Here is an 18,455-nt window from a genome sequence, read left to right on the forward strand (position 1 = left end):
CTGCAGTTACGGGTTTCTTACAGTAGAGGGCAGCATTTCACTAAAACAATGGACATCACATTCACAACAAACACAGGTAGAAGTGAGAGCGTTTACTGAGATCCGCCTCGGTCGAGTATTTTTTTATTTTTTTTTTATTTTTTATTGAACAATATCAATTTACAAAACCAAATAGGGAACAATAAAATGCCTATTACAAAGTATACACTTTTCCAATCATATCTCCATCATAAATGTCGATGTGTGTGTATATACATCACATACAATAACAACAAACAAAACAAACATTCTTTAACCATTTTAGAGGGGGTGCAAGGAAAGAAAAAAATAATAATAATAAATACATGTATAAAATCTTACCAAACTTAAAAGGAAAGAGACTCATATATTGATGTACAATTCTCCAAGGGTTTGATTATCTTTGGATAAGTGTTTTAAAGATTCTAAGTATTTTTTACATTAATTTTTAAAGTAATTTAAAGAGGGTTTACTGTTACTCTGCTTACTTTTGTGTATGTGATATTTTCCCATTGTGATAATAATGTTTAAATTGTATGACAACTTTTCCGAAAGACCATCTGCATAAACCAAAACCTGAGACAAAATTAGTGATGGATTATCAGTGTTGATATCAATATTTAACCAACTGAAAAGATCCTGCCAGAATTTCAATATTACTGGACAAGCAAAAAATAAATGATCAATGGTTTCAGGCTCTTTTAAACAAAAAACACAAGGATCTACTTCAAAACGGAATCTTTTGCGTAAAACTTCAGCAGCGGGATACACGTTATTAATAATCCTAAACTGGATATCCTTAATTTTAGGTAAAATTGGCCATTTCAGGTAATTACAGAATTTGTTTTTAAATGTTTCACTTTCAAATTGTTTTAATTTGGAAGGTTTATTGAAATCTGAATATAACTTACATTTGAATACATTCCCTATTACTTTGTTGTTAAATTTTTTATCTCCAATATATACTTCTCCAATCTTTAACTCGGGCAGTTTAACAGATACCTTTGAATATGTAAGAGTGTTTTGTATTAGTTTAAAGCAAGAGGGATGGCTTTGCACAGTGTATTAAATTCTCTAAAGGAACATTTTATCTAAAATTTCTCCATGAATGTATTATGCTGAATAATTTGACATGTTTCATCTAAAAGATCAACAACATATACAACTTTTTTTTCATACCACTGTTTTTTGAATACTGTATTTCTGTTTATTGTAATGGTTCTGTTATTCCACAATGTGGAACAATGCGGTGAAACATTTTGGGTGATTATCATTATCCAGTAGTATAAAATCTGTTTGTGGAATTTTGAAAGCTTAATTGGCAATTTGGAAACCTCAAAATCACTTTTCAGCAAAAGTTCTAATCCTCCAACTTGCTCGAATACAGACTTTGGTATATGAAACCACATTGAGTTAGGCTGGGCTAAATACATTTTAATCCAATTCAGTTTAAGTACTCCAACCATTGATTCAAATTCAGAGGCTTTCAGACCTCCATTTTTATATTCTTTAATCATCTGAGATTTTTTAATATAATGAGTTTTGTTTTTCCATATAAAATTAAACAAAATAGAGTTTACCTTTTTTATCAGTTGAGGAGAAACATAAAGAGAGTAACATGGGTAAATAAGTTTAGATATGTCTTCATAAGCTTTCCTGTAGCTCAGTGGTAAGAGCATTGCGTTAACACCGCAAGGTTGTGGGTTCAATCCCAGGGGATTGCACATACCTATGTATAAATGTATAGGATAACGCAATGTAAGTCGCTTTGGATAAAAGCGTCTGCCAAATGCATAAATGTAAATGTAAATGTTCTGCTTTGATCAAGAGTATTCTGCCCATGATAGACAGATCTCTCATAAGCCAATGATTAAGGGATTTTTTCATACTATCAATTTTCTCTTCTATATTTACTAATTCTCTCATATGAATTTCTTTAAATATTTTTAACCCTAAATATTTCACTTCAGATTGAACAGGAATGGATTCTATATTTTCTTCACTACATGGAAACAGAGGAAAAAGTTCACATTTTTTTAAACTTAGGCATAAGCCTGATGCTCCAGAAAAAACTGAAATAATATCCAGAACTTTTTTAACTATAGATTTGTCTTTTAAAAATATTGCTGTATCATCCGCAAATTGACTAATTCAATATTCATAATCAGGTAATTCCTTTTAATTGAGGATGGTTGACAACTAAATAAGCTAGCATTTGAGTGCATAGTATGAACAGTTTTGGAGAGATTGGACAGCCTTGTCTAATTCCACGCAAAATTTTAATTCTAGGAGTCATGCCTGGATTAAGGGATATATAACTATGAATGTTGTTATAGAACATTTTAATAACCTTGCAAAACCCTTCCCCAAAACCAAACATTCTAAGCGTCGTACATATAAATTCATGCTCCACATTGTCGAATGCTTTAAAAAAATCTAAAAACAGAATGAGAGTTTCTGATTGTATCAGTGATTGATAGTCGATCATATCCAATATTAGTCTAATATGGTTTTGAATATATCTTCCCTTTATGAATGCTGATTGATATTCCTCTACAAGTTTTCCAAGTACCAATTTAAGATGATTAGCATACACCAGGGCAAGTAATTTATAATCTGTACATAACAGAGTTATTGGTCTCCAATTATCTAATAATAACAACTCTTTTTTAGGTTTAGGTAGCAGGGTTATTAAACCTGTTTTCATAGTAGGTGATAAACTTCCTTCCTGAATGCATTCTAAAAATGCATTATATAATCATTTCCGAATATCTTTCCAAAAATGTTTTAAAAATTCAGTAGATAAACCATCTATACCTGGTGATTTACAATTACTCATTTGTATTAAAGCTATATCCATTTCCTCTAAGGTCAACTCATCATCAATTAAAACTTTGTCTTCCTCTTTCAGTTTATGTATTTGATTTCTTATATTCCCAAATAAAGAATCACAATCGGCTTTATTATAATTGGATTTATAAAGGTTAGAATAAAAAAGCAAAATTTCATTTTGAATCATTTTTGGATCATCTGTTGTAATTTCATTAATCTTAAGCTTGCTAATCTTTTTCTTTGTTTGTCTTTGTTTTTCAAGGCCAAAAAAATTCGATGAACTTTTTTCTCCCTCCTCAATCCATCATGCTCTCGATCGAATATAAGCTCCATTTGCTTTTTCTGAATACAATTCATCTAGTTGAGATTGCAGTGACTGTAATTTTGCTGAATTTTCTGGTGATTCTTGTATATTAACTAGCAAAGAGTTTATTTCTCCAATCAATTCCTTTTGTTTCTGTTTTCTCCTCACTGATAAAAATTTACCTGTATCAATTGCTATTTGTTTAACCCTAAAATTTGAACCATTCCCATTTATTTAAGTTAGACATGTCTAACTTATCAATCTCCTCAATAAGAGCCAACACTTGTTGGTCAAATCTATCATTCTTTAACAAGTCATTATTAAACTTCCAAATATTAGGAGAAATTGGCAGTTTCTTAAGGACTGATAAAGACAGAGTAACCATACAGTGATCTGTAAGTGGGGCTGCTGTAATTTTACAATCAGAGACAATTTTACATAGTTCACAAGAAATAAGCCAATAATCTAATCTTGAACATTGTCCATTTCCTGAGGGGTTAAACCATGTATACTGAATGCTGTTTGGGTTGGATACCCTCCAGTAATCAACCACATTTACAGTTTCACAGAAATTCAATATAGTGTCATTATACACAGAATGTGAAGCTCTCTGAGGTCTCCTGTCTAGCCATGAATCAGGGACAATATTAAAGTCTCCACCTATTATCACATGTTCTGCATTATACTTTTTTTCCCCATTCATTAGCCAATTTTCCAAGTTTCTCAAACATTTCTCTATTAGCCACTTTACTATTATAACCATAAATACAGATTAATATGTAACATTTATCATGTATTTCTACTGCTATCATTAACCAGTGGCCTTCTGTATCCCCTTCGTGAAAAACTACAGATAATTCAGCCTTCAAATCTGTTAAATAATACCATCACTCCAGCTGAATACGATGATCCATGTGCAAACAAGGCTAAATCACCCCACTGAACTTTCCAAAATCTTTCATTATTTAACACAGAGTGAGTCTCTTGTAAGAAAACACAGTTCGCTTTTTGTTCCTTGCAAAATAAAACAAATAGCTTTCCGCTTAACACTGTTTTAACCCCCTAGCATTCAAAGATAGAAAAGAAATGGACATAAATTAAATTAACTTAACGTATCTCTCAGCCTTTAGCAGACACTAAACGCAGGCTCGGAGCCTGCAGCTACAGTCCCGGACCCAGAGTCCCGCATTCTCAGACCCCTCGTTTTTCGAGACAGCGCCTCCTATCAAAATTGGATCGGATAAACACGTGAAGAACTTAAGCCGAAACGTGAGTATCGTCAATTTTATTTAGCGAATCATATTCATTCGATTTCTTTTTAAATCAAAATACTTTAGGCTATAGCTCATCGATACACCAACATATGAATAGTCCATTTAATATTTGTAAAGATAGTTTGAAACAAAATTTGAGCCGTTAATGTATGTTTTTTCGCCTTTTTTCCCCGAAAATATTTTGATAGCTAACGTTAGCCTTTAACCTTGGGCTTTTTGTAGACAAGCCATTGTAAAAATGATTGATTAATTGATTAAATGATTAAAATTAGTTGACATTAAAGTAGACCAATTAAATACATTAAGTGTGTTAATTAATATCAAAGAATGTCATCATTAATTATTTAATCAGATTTACCGTTTGACCTTTTTTTAATTACCGGACCTTTTCTCCTAAACTATTCAATTGAATGAATTAATGCCGGAGTAATTATTTTACTTTATATCATCTATGTAGACTACTTAAATGAGTTCTTATAAAACGTAAGTAGGCTATTAAAAAAACCCGTAAGAATCAATATTAATTTAACTGTGATATGAAGTTGTTGCCAGTTATTTACAACTCATACAATTGCCTAATAATCAAATTTACTATGCCTTCACTATGTATTAATCAGTCGAGGAATTTGACAGAGCGATTGCAAAAAGAATGAAAAAAAGAAGGAACATTCGCCTACCAGAAAGTAATTATTTTACCTTGTGCATTTACATTACATTTTACATTTATTCATTTAGCTGACGCTTTTATCCAAAGCGACTTATAAATGAGGAGTTTTTTTTTATGCAATTGAAGATGAAAAGTAAAGTCACTAACACAATTCTTTCTTCCCATTTTTCTTTGCTTTGTCCTGTTTACAGCAAGATGATGTTTAGGTGATCATTAAATAAAGTACAGAATTGTTTATTATTGGTGTTTTGTCTATTCTTATTTGAGTTTTGCTTGCATTCAAAATATCAAAAAACAGGTTTTGTAATGTTAGCATGGTATAATGTTAATTAGACCATTATAGGTTGAACTGAAAGAAAAATTGGAATTCGAATAAAAAAAAAACATTGTAGCAATATAATATCACATAATATTTTTCAGAAGATAGTTCAATCTGTAATTGTATCCCTTCCGTCAGTCATTTTCTTTCAATTACACCCACGCTCAAAAAATAACTACTGGGTAATTTGTTAGTCAGAGAACACAATGAGTTTTTTTGGCACATGCATTAAGCAGGGAACGCAAATATTTATTTGGATAACTTTAAATAAAACGAGACCGTAATATTGCATCCCAATAGGCGCTGTCTCGAAAAACGAGGGGTCTGAGAATGCGGGACTCTGGGTGAGGGTGTCATGATGGAAACACGGAAGCAATTGCAAGTAAAAACTCTCTTTTATTTGAGTAATGTAATGATGGAAGTGAAGAGTCCAGAAAGAAACAGGTTAGTGACGCAGGGACTTCGATGGTCAGATGAGTGCCGTGATGGGAAGTGCTGAGGTGACGTGACAAATCCAGAGTGAACATCCACAGGAACACGAACAGGAACAGGAACGAAGAAGGCACCAGACTCGAACGACGACGGGAACAACACAACCGGGAATCACAAACAACAATCTGACAAGGGAGATGAGAAATGCGTGAGTATATATAGGTGATGAGATGAGCTGCAGCTGGTGATGAAAGTGATGAGCGGGATCGCTGATGAGCGTCAATTAGTCGGCACGCCCCACACAATCAGCACACACACACACACAACAACAGAAACACGAGACAAGAAGGAGGCATAGGATTTATGAACCGTGACAGTACCCCCCTCCCTAGGAACGCCTCCTGGCGTTCCCAGACTCCCTTACCTGCCGATTGTAATCATCGATAAGGGAGTGATCCAGGATGTCCCTAGCAGGAACCCAACTTCTCTCCTCCGGACCGTAACCTTCCCAGTCCACCAAGTACTGAAATCCGCGTCCCCTCCGTCTCGAGTCCAGAACACGATTGACCGAATAAGTAGGTTCCCCGTCTACGAGTCGCGGCGGGGGGGGAACCGGGGCTGGCGGATTAATGCGAGCAAAGAAAACAGGCTTAATTTTGGACACATGAAAGACGGGATGAATCCTCCTGTACACTGGAGGGAGGTTGAGACGGACTGTCACTGGATTAATGATTTTAGTGACAGAGAACGGGCCAATGAATTTGGGTGCAAGCTTATTAGAAATGGAGCGGAGAGGAATGTCCTTGGTAGAAAGCCACACTTTGGAACCGACAACGTATACGGGAGGCCTACGCCGGTGGCGATCGGCTTTGGCCTTGGTGCGCGCCCCCACTTGGAGTAGAGTCTCACGGGCTCTAGTCCAAGTGCGACGACACCTCTGGACGAAGGCGTGGGCGGAGGGGACCGCGACTTCGGATTCCAGACTAGGAAAAATTGGTGGCTGGTATCCTACACTACCCTCAAACGGTGATAGGCCCGTGGATGACACTGGCAACGTGTTGTGGGCGTACTCCACCATAGACAGTTGCTGACTCCAAGAGGAAGGATTCTTGGACACTAAACATCGCAACGCTCTCTCCAAATCCTGGTTGGCTCGCTCAGTTTGACCATTGCTCTGGGGATGGAACCCAGAGGACAGACTGACAGTCGCACCCAGGCATTTACAAAACTCTCGCCAAAATTTGGACACAAATTGGGGTCCCCTGTCAGAAACCACGTCCGTCGGGAGGCCATGTAGCCGAAAGACGTGGTCAACGACTATCAACGCTGTCTCCTTGGCTGAGGGTAATTTGGGCAAGGGAATGAAATGGGCCGCCTTCGAAAACCGGTCCACCACGGTCAAAACTACCGTGTGACCCTGGGAGGGTGGGAGGGCGGTGATAAAATCTAGAGCGATATGGGACCAAGGTCTCGAAGGCACCGGCAGCGGTTGAAGTAACCCATCTGGGGGTCGATTGGAAGTCTTACCCGTGGCACAAACTGAGCAAGCCAAGACAAAATTGTGAACGTCACGAGCCATGAGAGGCCACCAGAATCGTTGCTTGACCAAAAATTTAGTGCGATTAACTCCTGGATGGCAAGCCACATTGGAACAATGTCCCCACTGAATAACGCTGGACCGTAAACCCTCGGGCACAAATAAACGATTCGGTGGACAACGGGCCGGAGGCGTTACCCCTTCTAAGGCCTTCTTGACCTTCGATTCGATCTCCCATGTGAGTGTAGAGATGAATAGAGTCTCTGGTAAAATGCACTCGGGAGTAGACGGGCGTTCGGAACGGTCAAAAATACGCGATAAAGAGTCGGGTTTGATGTTTTTAGAACCCGGGCGGTACGAAAGAGTAAAGTCAAAACGACCGAAAAAAAGAGCCCACCGAGCCTGCCTGGAGTTTAGTCTTTTAGCAGTCCGAATATATTCCAAGTTCTTGTGATCGGTCCAGACGATAAAAGGTACCCCCGACCCTTCTAACCAGTGGCGCCATTCCTCCAATGCTAACTTGACTGCCAACAACTCTCTGTTGCCAATGTCATAATTGCGCTCGGCAGGGGATAAACGATGAGATAAAAACGCGCAAGGATGCATCTTATCGTCTGAAGGAGAACGCTGGGATAGCACTGCACCTACCCCCACCTCTGACGCATCGACCTCCACCACGAACTGACGTGATGGATCAGGGGTTATCAGGATGGGGGCTGAAACGAAGCAACCCTTGAGTTTGGCAAACGCAGCCTCGGCTGCGTCTGACCACCTGAACGTCGTTCTGGGGGAGGTCAAGGCGGTCAGAGGTGCGGCTAGTTGGCTGAAATTGCGAATGAAACGCCGGTAGAAATTGGCGAACCCCAGAAACCGCTGTAGGGCCTTACGGGAATCTGGGCTTGGCCATTCTACCACAGCCTTGATCTTCTCAGGATCCATACGCATTCCCTCAACCGACACGATGTAACCTAAAAAAGGAACAGACTGTGCATGAAAATCGCATTTCTCCGCCTTGACAAAAAGCCCATTCTCTAGCAACCTCTGGAGCACTTGTCGGACGTGCTGCACATGTTCCTGGAGAGACGAAGAAAAAATCAATATGTCGTCCAGGTAGACATATATGAACTGATCGACCATGTCTCGCAGCACGTCGTTGACAAGTGCTTGGAAGACCGCTGGGGAGTTGGACAGCCCGAAAGGCATGACCAAGTATTCAAAGTGCCCCCTGGGGGTATTAAAGGCGGTCTTCCATTCATCCCCCTCCCTGATGCGGACCAAATGATAAGCATTACGTAAATCCAATTTTGTGAAAACCGACGCTCCCTGCAACCTCTCGAAGGCTGAAGACATCAACGGCAAAGGATAAGTATTCTTTACCGTGATGCTGTTCAGCCCCCGGTAGTCAATACAAGGTCGCAGGGACCCGTCCTTCTTCCCCACAAAAAAGAACCCCGCCCCCGCTGGAGAAGAGGAAGGACGGATGAACCCCGTTGCTAGAGAATCAGAAATATATTTCTCCATAGCCTCCCTCTCTGGAGCAGAGAGTGAATATAATTTGCCCTTAGGCGGAGACGTACCTGGCAGTAACTCTATGGCACAGTCATAGGGACGATGCGGAGGAAGAGAAGCAGCCCGAGACTTACTGAACACCTCCTTCAGGTCCAGGTACTCCGCGGGCACGTTAGATAAATCCACTGCCTCCTCCTGAAACACAGGGACAGAAACAGACGGACAGGCAGACACTAGACAAGACTTATGACAAAAACTGCTCCACGCCGACACAGACTTCAATTGCCAGTCCACTCTAGGGTTGTGACGGGTGAGCCAGGGGTGACCAAGGACGATGGGTGCGAGGGGAGTGTCCAGTATGTAAAAGGAAATAGTCTCTGTGTGATTTCCAGATGTTATGAGAGTGATGTCCTCCGTGATGAGTGAGATGGTGGGAAGTTCCTGGCCGTTGAGAGCGTGTACTGAGATCTTGTGTGTGAGGGGTCTGAGGGGAACTTGGAGTTTGCGTGCGAATGAGTGATCCATGAAATTACCTTCTGCCCCAGAATCCAGAAGTGCTCGACAGTCGTGAAGGTGAGTTGACCATCTCAGTCTTACCGGAAGGAGAGTAGATGTGGATGAGGACTTCTCGGCGGAGATCCCACCCGATAGTAGCCTCATACTTACTATCGGGCTGGGCCTTTTAACGGACAGTTATAGGCGAAGTGGCCCGCTCCTCCACAGTACATGCAGAGGCCCTGGGACCTCCGCCTTTCCTTCTCCTCCCGGGAAAGCCGAGCTCGCCCCACCTGCATGGGCTCGTGATCGCAGACAGGGCTGACCGCGTCCCCGCCTCCAAATCGTTGGCCCTCGAACCCTCCTGTGGGACGACTGGGCTGAGTGCGGCGATCCATTCGTGATAATCGAGCGTCCACTCTTAATGCCAACGCGATCAGGTCGTTGAGTGATGAGGGAAGGTCCATGGCATAAATCTCCTTCTGGACGCGGTCAGCCAGCCCATGCAGGAACATGTCCCACTGCGCCTCCTCGTTCCATTGACTCTCCGCCGCTAGGGTCCGAAACTCGATTGAAAAGTCCGAAACGGACCTCTCTCCTTGTCGCAGATCAGCCAGCATCCTTGCTGCCTCTCTTCCAGCGACGGCCCGATCGAAAACCCGTTTCATTTCGGCGGAGAGCTCCCGGAACGAGGCGCAGCATGGATCTTGATTCTCCCACACCGCTGTTCCCCAGAGTGCCGCTCTCCCAGTCAGTAGCGTCAACACAAAGGCGACCTTGGCTCGCTCATTATTGAATGTCCTGGGTTGGAGGGAAAAGTGCATGGAGCATCGTGTTAGGAAAGCTCGACAGAAGTTGGGTTCACCTGCATATAACTCGGGAACTGGTAGGCGTGGCTCCGACTGGGAGGGGTTCTCTGGTGGTGGTGGGGGAACCGGCGGTGTGGGGGGCGCAGTGGGAGCTCGCAGTTGTTGAAGCTGTTGGGTGAGCTCGGACACCTGCGTCACTAGAGCCTGAACAGCGCGCGCTGTATCGTTGAGGTTCTTCTCCTGGGAGTCCATTCGAAGTATGCTGCTGTTCACGAACTCTTCCAGTGATCCGGTACTCGCTGCTTCCATTGCTTGGTCAGATTGTTCTGTCATGATGGAAACACGGAAGCAATTGCAAGTAAAAACTCTCTTTTATTTGAGTAATGTAATGATGGAAGTGAAGAGTCCAGAAAGAAACAGGTTAGTGACGCAGGGACTTCGATGGTCAGATGAGTGCCGTGATGGGAAGTGCTGAGGTGACGTGACAAATCCAGAGTGAACATCCACAGGAACACGAACAGGAACAGGAACGAAGAAGGCACCAGACTCGAACGACGACGGGAACAACACAACCGGGAATCACAAACAACAATCTGACAAGGGAGATGAGAAATGCGTGAGTATATATAGGTGATGAGATGAGCTGCAGCTGGTGATGAAAGTGATGAGCGGGATCGCTGATGAGCGTCAATTAGTCGGCACGCCCCACACAATCAGCACACACACACACACAACAACAGAAACACGAGACAAGAAGGAGGCATAGGATTTATGAACCGTGACAGAGGGATTGTAGCTGCAGGCTCCGAGTCTTCATAATATTGATCATTAGTCATCGGCGCTATCAGGATACTGGATAACATTAGCCTACTCGTGGTAAGTCTGATTTTTTATTTTTTATTAATACTATACTAATACTATTTATAATACAGTACTGGCTTTTTTCAGGTGGAGAGGCATTTTAGAGCTCAGTGAGAGCCCATAACATTAAACAGCTGTGTTGTCTTGATTTAACTGTTAGTCCAATCATTAGGCTAACGTTACATGACTTGCTTATCTACATTTGGTTACAGTCTTCGATTAGATCATATTTGCTTCGATTAGATCATATTTCCCCCAAGCCACCCCAAATAACATTGGGCTAGAGTACTGTACAGTATCTGTACTGTAGCCTACAGCACAAAAAGTACTGTATCAGTCAATGACCGATGCCATAGGACCAGAGCGCTGTCAATCACTGCCTGATTCAACTTTGGCAATGTAAAGCCTTTTTTTTTACCTTTCCAATAAAGTTATTTAAACCGTACTCGGTTACTAACGTAACCTCAGTTCTCTCTAGAAGAGGGAACGAGTATTGCGTAAGTTAGCCAAAAAAATTATCCTTAATTTGTATTCATTGTCAACGCAGTGCAGCAGCTAGCAGACCTAGAGCAGGCTATCTAGCGCGCTCATTGGCTCCTCTGCGGCAACTGCAGCAGCCTACCAGTGAGCCTGGCGTGACGTCGCGCCCTCACGCGTCACAGCCCGCCAGAATGGGGGTGGCTTAGCGTATAAAAGGAGGGCTCGGAGGCTGCTACCCTGGTTTTCGTCGACTGAAGCGAATGAGCTCGTGGCGCGAGCACAGCGGGTTACGCAATACTCGTTCCCTCTTCTAGAGAGAACCGAGGTTACGTTAGTAACCGAGTACGTTCTCTTACGAGAGGTTCTCTCGTATTGCGTAAGTTAGCTTACGCTACGGGAACCCTTTGTCAACGCCGTGCGTGCCTAGCATCCACTACATGAGTCCCAGGGGAAGCCCGGGGAACACTGAAAGTGGAAACAGGCGGCCAACAGAGTGGGCCAGCACATGTTCATAAACACACAGTAGGGTGTGTAGAGCGGCTCGGCCGGTCTATACAGATACTAACACAACCCTTTCTAGTGCAGCTCAACCAGGAAAGCTAAATCGAGTAAGTAGCCCGCGCACAATAGTCTGGGCAGGGCATACACACGACTTAGACTGATAGAAGTTTAGCCTGCAGGGCGGGAACTTCCAGGTTATAAAACCTAACAAATGTAGATGGGGAGATGCCATACAGATGTCATGAATGGAAATTCCGCTGGACCATGCCCCCGATGAGGCCATGCCTCTGGTGGAATGAGCCCGGATGCCCAAAGGGCACTGCAGGTGTTTAGACGCATAAGCTGCCGCAATAGTGTCTACTATCCATCTGGACAGACTGTGTTTCGAGGCGGCGAGACCCTTGGTGCGCCCTCCAAACGAAACGAAAAGCTGCTCCGAGCGCCTGAAAGCGGCGGAGCGCGTGACGTATTTTCTCAGAGCCCTGACAGGGCAGAGGAGGTTACTATCAACCTCGCTGCCGGATGCCGGTAGGGCTGAGAGAGAAATGACCTGCGCTCTGAAAGGAGTGCCCATCACTTTGGGGACATAACCATGTCTCGGTTTGAGAATGACTTTTGAATCATTAGGTCCGAACTCGAGACATGCAGCGTTAACTGATAACGCGTGTAAGTCACCCACGCCTTTGACTGAAGACAGGGCTATCAGAAAAACGTCTTTGAACGTGAGGTATTTCAGATCCACAGTGTCTAAAGGTTCGAAGGGATGAGCTTTCAGGGCCTCCAGGACCAAAGAAAGATCCCAAATCGGAACCGAGGGGGGCCGCGGGGGATTCATCCTCCTGGCTCCACTGAGGAAGCGGATGATGAGTTCATTCCTTCCTAATGCGCGGCCGCGCGCCGATTCGGCGAACACTGCAATAGCCGCAACGTAAACTTTGAGCGTGGAGGTGGACCTGCCCATGTCCAGCAGCTCTTGAAGGAAGCACAGAACCCACGAAACCCCACACGTTTGTGGGTCCAGATTTTTCATCGTGCACTATTTGTTAAACACAGACCATTTAGACGCGTAGAGCCGTCTCGTAGAGACCCCTCTTGGCAAATCAGCGGGTATCCGTTGATTATCCATGCATGCAGAGACCAGCGCTCTGGATGAGGATGCCAGATCGAACCGCGGGCTTGAGAGAGAAGGTCTCTTTTCACCGGGATCGGCCATGGGGCTGAGTCCGCCAGCCGCATTAATTCCGGGAACCATGTCTGGTTCTCCCAGCGCGGGGCTATGAGGAGCACTGGGTGGCGCGTCTCCCTGATTCTCCCGATCACCTGAGGCAACAGTGAGATCGGGGGAAAAGCCTACAGCGGGACGCTGGGCCAGGCTTGGGCCAGCGCATCCTCGCTCTTCGAGAAGAATTTCGGGCAGTGAGCGTTGAGCGACTCGCTTTGCCGAATAGGCGCCACAGAAGCTGGACTGTCTGGGGGTGCAGAGACCACCGGGGGAACGTTGTCCCTGGACAGCCAGCCTGGACCGTCGTTCAGGTGACCGGGCTCGTGCGCGGCTCTCAGCGAGCGCAGTGAGTGCTGAGCCCAAACGAGGAGGCGTCCCGCCAGCGCGCAGAGAGTTTTGGATCTGACACCGCCCTGACGGTTCACGTAGGACACCACTGACATGTTGTCCGTGCGGACTGGTACATGGTGGCCTCGCAGGTATGGGAGAAAATGCTTCAGCGCATTCTCGAGACCGTCTCCAGCCTCGGCGGGACTAAAACACTCTCTTTTCTCCTTTCGCCGGTGAGTGACGGGCGCGTGGGGCGGGGTAGCTTTCTTGTAATGTAAAGAAAAACTAGCCCCGTGACCGTCCGCTTCTGCGATCCCTTGTGAGCGGCGCAGTTTGTGCGGCTCGAACAGAGGGAGAGAGCGAGCCCCGTAATCGTCCGCATCTCTGACATCCCTTGTGAACATTTCTTGCAAGAAATAAAGCTTATACTTTTTAACCTTTGAGATCTCCAACTGTCTTCCAATTATTGATTAAAGTCTAGAAAGAATTTCCACGACAAACTGGCGACGAGGATGGGATCGCAAAGCTGATGACCTCCGTGGACGAAGCAATTGACTGATCATCCCAAAGACAAGAAGTCTCTGGCTCCGATACCCCAACGCTAAACTGCAAGGGACGGGAGAATTGTGGACGCCACGGCAGGCCTAGGTGGACGCGATCCCGAGAAAAAGAAACCAAGCTGCAAAAGCACGGTGAGAAACATTTTTGCACTAATAAAAATATATCCCAAAAGGGTCAGTGAGACGTGTATATCCCAAAAGGGTCAGTGAGACGTGTTCTCAAAGGTAAAGACCAGTAGTGACGATTACTGGCAGTGTGTGGTGACCACACGGGGAAAGTTCTCAAAGGTAAAGACCAGTAGTCACGATTACTGGCAGTGTGTGGTGACCACATGGGGAAAGTTCTCAAAGGTAAAGACCAGTAGTGACGATTACTGGCAGGGTGTGGTGACCACACGGGGAAGATTTTCAGAAAATTATCTGAAAAAGGTAATTAGTGCAAACATGGGTAATGTTAATGATAAAGAGTTGGAGACAGTGGATTTCTCAAAAGGGAATTATAGTTACATGACCAAGAAAAATGGAACGTGGTGGCATTATAGAATACCACCATTAATTGAAAAGTATGGATTTAATGGGGGTCTGAGTATAAGCCATCTGCAAAAGACAAAGGAAAATTGGACAAAAACAAGTCCAAAAAGAAAGGAAAAGTATAATTATGACTTTGATGGTCGAATTATAGATTTATGGTTAAATGAGGCAATTACCAGACAAAGAAGACAGATAAACGCAGCTTTAGCACCATTAGAGAGTACAGATAGTAGAGAGACAAAGGCAGAGGAAGCCAGAAAAACTTTACTAAACTCTGTTTCTCATTCTTCCGAGGAAATGAGATGTATGAAAACCCGCCTGGCTGAGGATGACCGCTGTCCGGCTACCTACTCCCCCTACCAACCACCAGCAGTGGGCTCCAACGTGGAACCACAAAGAGATCCAGGAGCAATGGGAGGTCAAGATCCTGAGGATGACAAAGAAGAAGACGGAAGTCTGCAAGCAAAACCACCAAAACACCCTGGATATCGAAGCCTGCTAGGTTCGACTACCCTGCCTTCTGCTCCTCCAGACTACACTCCTCCATCTCCAAAATTTGCTGATAAATTTTCACCAACCCAAAGAGAAGCCACAAACAGAAAAAGACACTCAACTGGCTCTGCTGAAGATGGGAGGGTTGATGATGGAAAATTACTGAAGAGGAGGAAGAGGGAGCAGAATGGAGCGAAATTACACCCAGTGGCCTGTTTCTCCTCCAAACTAGACAGTGTAGCACAAGGGCTACCTCCCTGTCTAAGAGCAGTGGCTGCTGCTGAAAAAGCTGTTATGGCTTCAAATGAGTTTGTGGGGTTTGGGGAACCAACTCTGTTAGTCCCCCATGTGGTGGCTATGATTCTACTAGAACAAAAGACATCGCATCTGTCAACAGCACGATGGCTGAGATACAATTTTGTATTTAGGGGTGTCATGGAAACAGAATATTTAGGGAATATTTAGGGGTGTCATGGAAACACCATTGCTCGTTTCATCCCGAATCGAGTGGGGCAATTGAGAGGGAAAATCAAACCCTCAAAACAAAACTGTCTAAAATATGTGAAGAAACAAATTTGAAAGTCGCAGATACCGTGGATCCATGGAACGCACTGTCGAAAAGTGCCAAAGCCATTAACGGAAGAGCCATCCCCTACACAGCCCGAGAATCAAGGTATTCAAGGCAACTAATCTGGGCCTGCCAAGTTGCTGGTTTTTCAATCCAGAACTACAGCCACTGGACAAAGGACGGAGAACTGTGCTCAGATGATCCAAGCATATTAGGGGTGGTGAGAACACACGCAAAGGAACTTTATTCATTTGACGGGGAAAGAGCAGGAGTAACGTTTCTAAGTATAACCACCAGGCCTGGACTCAGACCAAAGATCCATAGGCAAACTATGATGATGGATGATTTTCAAATGAACGGGTGTTTCATTTCTTTTCTTTTAAGATGTATTTCTGTTTTATTTTGTTTTCGAGCGTTTTATTTATTTTCTTTAAGCTGTTTTATTTTGTTTTCAAGATATGAAAAAGGGGTGGAATGTAATGGAAATTTTTAATTTAGCCAGCTTAAACCATATATGGTGTTAAAGAAACTGCAAGTTGCATTATCATCTTCTCCATCACAGCTGAAGAACGAGTTTAAAAGAACATTTGCAGAAAGAACAATTTGTTCTTCTCTAAAAACAGATGAGCTTGCTTGAACTAAGATCAAAATATATATTTAGTAGTTTTTAAAATGACATATGTGTGTGTGTGTGCTCGTATAACAAAAGGGTGTTAGAATATGTGTGACAATGGAAATAGAGATAACAGTGTACATGGGCTTATATATCAGAAAACACAAGCTCTAGTACGGAGAAGATAAGAAAGGGAGGGGTAGAAACGGTGAGTTTTCATAGTATATAAACTGGGCAAAAGGAGAAGTCAGTGCGCTTCTCATTTCAGACTCTGCCTGTTGTGTGAACTGCCTTTCTTGCAAGAAATAAAGCTTATACTTGTTAACCTTTGAGATCTCCAACTGTCTTCCAATTATTGATTAAAGTCTAGAAAGAATTTCCACGACAGTATATGAGTTCGTAATGTTCATATTTTGTTGTTGATCATATTGAACGAGTGATTTTATGTTGTTGAGTTTGCATAATGTCATCTAAGCTGTCGAATTTCGATGGAAATGTAGCTGTTGTATGTTGAACAGGATAACAAGTGATACTATTTACTGTTGTTAAACTAAAAGCTGTGAATTTAATGTGTGATGTGAACTAAATGCTGCCTGTTGCATATGCAGGTCAGGTTTTTGTCCTACGCTGGAACTGTGTTCATTTCAGCGTTACGATCTAAGATGGCGAGCCTTCCCAGCGAGATGAACATTGATTGATGCAAGGTTTGAGTTCACATCAACATCTGTGGATTTGGGTAGGAAAGTTCTGAGTGCCTGTTAGTTTTTTCAAACGGGACTGAGCTTTGTTTTTTTTAAAAGATTGCTCAGAGTATTTTGTTTTCCTGCACAAATTGATTTTCTTTATAGAATCATTTTTCCACAATTTTAAGGAACTGTGGATTCTCCGAACTGAATCTTTTGAATCGAATCTTTTGAACTGAATCTTTTGAATCAAATATTCCAAACAAACTTGAACTGAACTTTTTGAACTCATCCTTTTGGACTGAACAGTTCAAACGAGTCTTTTGAACTGATTTAATTGAACTGTCTTCTAAACTGTTTGTTTACACATTTTGTTAAATTCTGATGAGTTATTTTTGAATGTGATTCAGTGAACTGTCCAATTTTACAATTGTAAACATTAGTAAATGTTTATGGAGTTGTATTTGCTATTGATATTGAAGGTGTAGTATTCTAGGAATCCTTATAGCCTAGAGGGTGCACCCAATTAACGAACAACAGAGAGTAGTGAAATTGTTCATTTATTGTGAATTGAATTGAGACCCTATCACTGTGACAATTTGTTGATCTTTATTTAATTTTTATTTGTTTCTTTTGAAAATCAACAATTACATTAATAGTTCATTTAAATACAAAGATTTCCTTTATTATTTAACCAGTGTTGTCTTTATTACACCTCCATAGTCGAACCTACTGGCCTAAGGGTAATATTAGTAACAAGTGCAATATTATTTGACACGTGTGCTACATTAATACATGCAAGTAATTATGACTGAAAACATCCAGCAACTAGGGAATACACAGCCATGGATATATGTTTATATATAGGGCTATACAACCATCTACTGGTTACACAACAGTATTACAGATGATAAAGGCTGCATGACTCCGAGGTAAATATTTAGTACTGTAAAATCCCTTAAAACATTTATATAATTTGTTTGGAATAAATATTTTAAGTCTGCAACTTGTTACTGTATGTGGGAGTTCAAAGCAGTTTGTATTGTTAGATTATAATACATTTCCTCTCTCATTTTCCAGGAAGTGGAGCAACTTTTCCATAAACAAAATTCTGATGCTGACACAGAGTGATGCTGATGGAGTGATAGTACCAGAGATCCACAGTCCCTATCAGACAACAATCTTACTTTGTTCAGACACATCACCTTTGAATGACTGGGATCTTGATCTTCAGACACCTGATTTATTTTATTTTAATATAAACTAGCAAATATTTTAATTTCCTCTAGATTAAAACAAACACAATTCACAAGTACACAAGAGGTTGCACTTTATTCTTATTAATCTATGCTGATCTTGGATTAGCATACCAACAGCATATGAATGTTAAGGGCATAGTTCACCCAAAAATAAAATAC

General features: G+C 42.5%; 1 protein-coding gene across 1 annotated transcript in view; it reads left to right on the top strand.

Moving 5' to 3' along the window:
* Window positions 1-18,455, top strand: part of LOC309479261 (calpain-1 catalytic subunit-like) — a 98,713-nt gene that overhangs the window by 9,799 nt on the left and 70,459 nt on the right. The window lies entirely within an intron of this gene.

The sequence above is a fragment of the Leuciscus leuciscus genome (genome assembly GCF_965113295.1).
Source record: "Leuciscus leuciscus genome assembly, chromosome: 17".
Classification (NCBI taxonomy): Eukaryota; Metazoa; Chordata; class Actinopteri; order Cypriniformes; family Leuciscidae; genus Leuciscus; species Leuciscus leuciscus.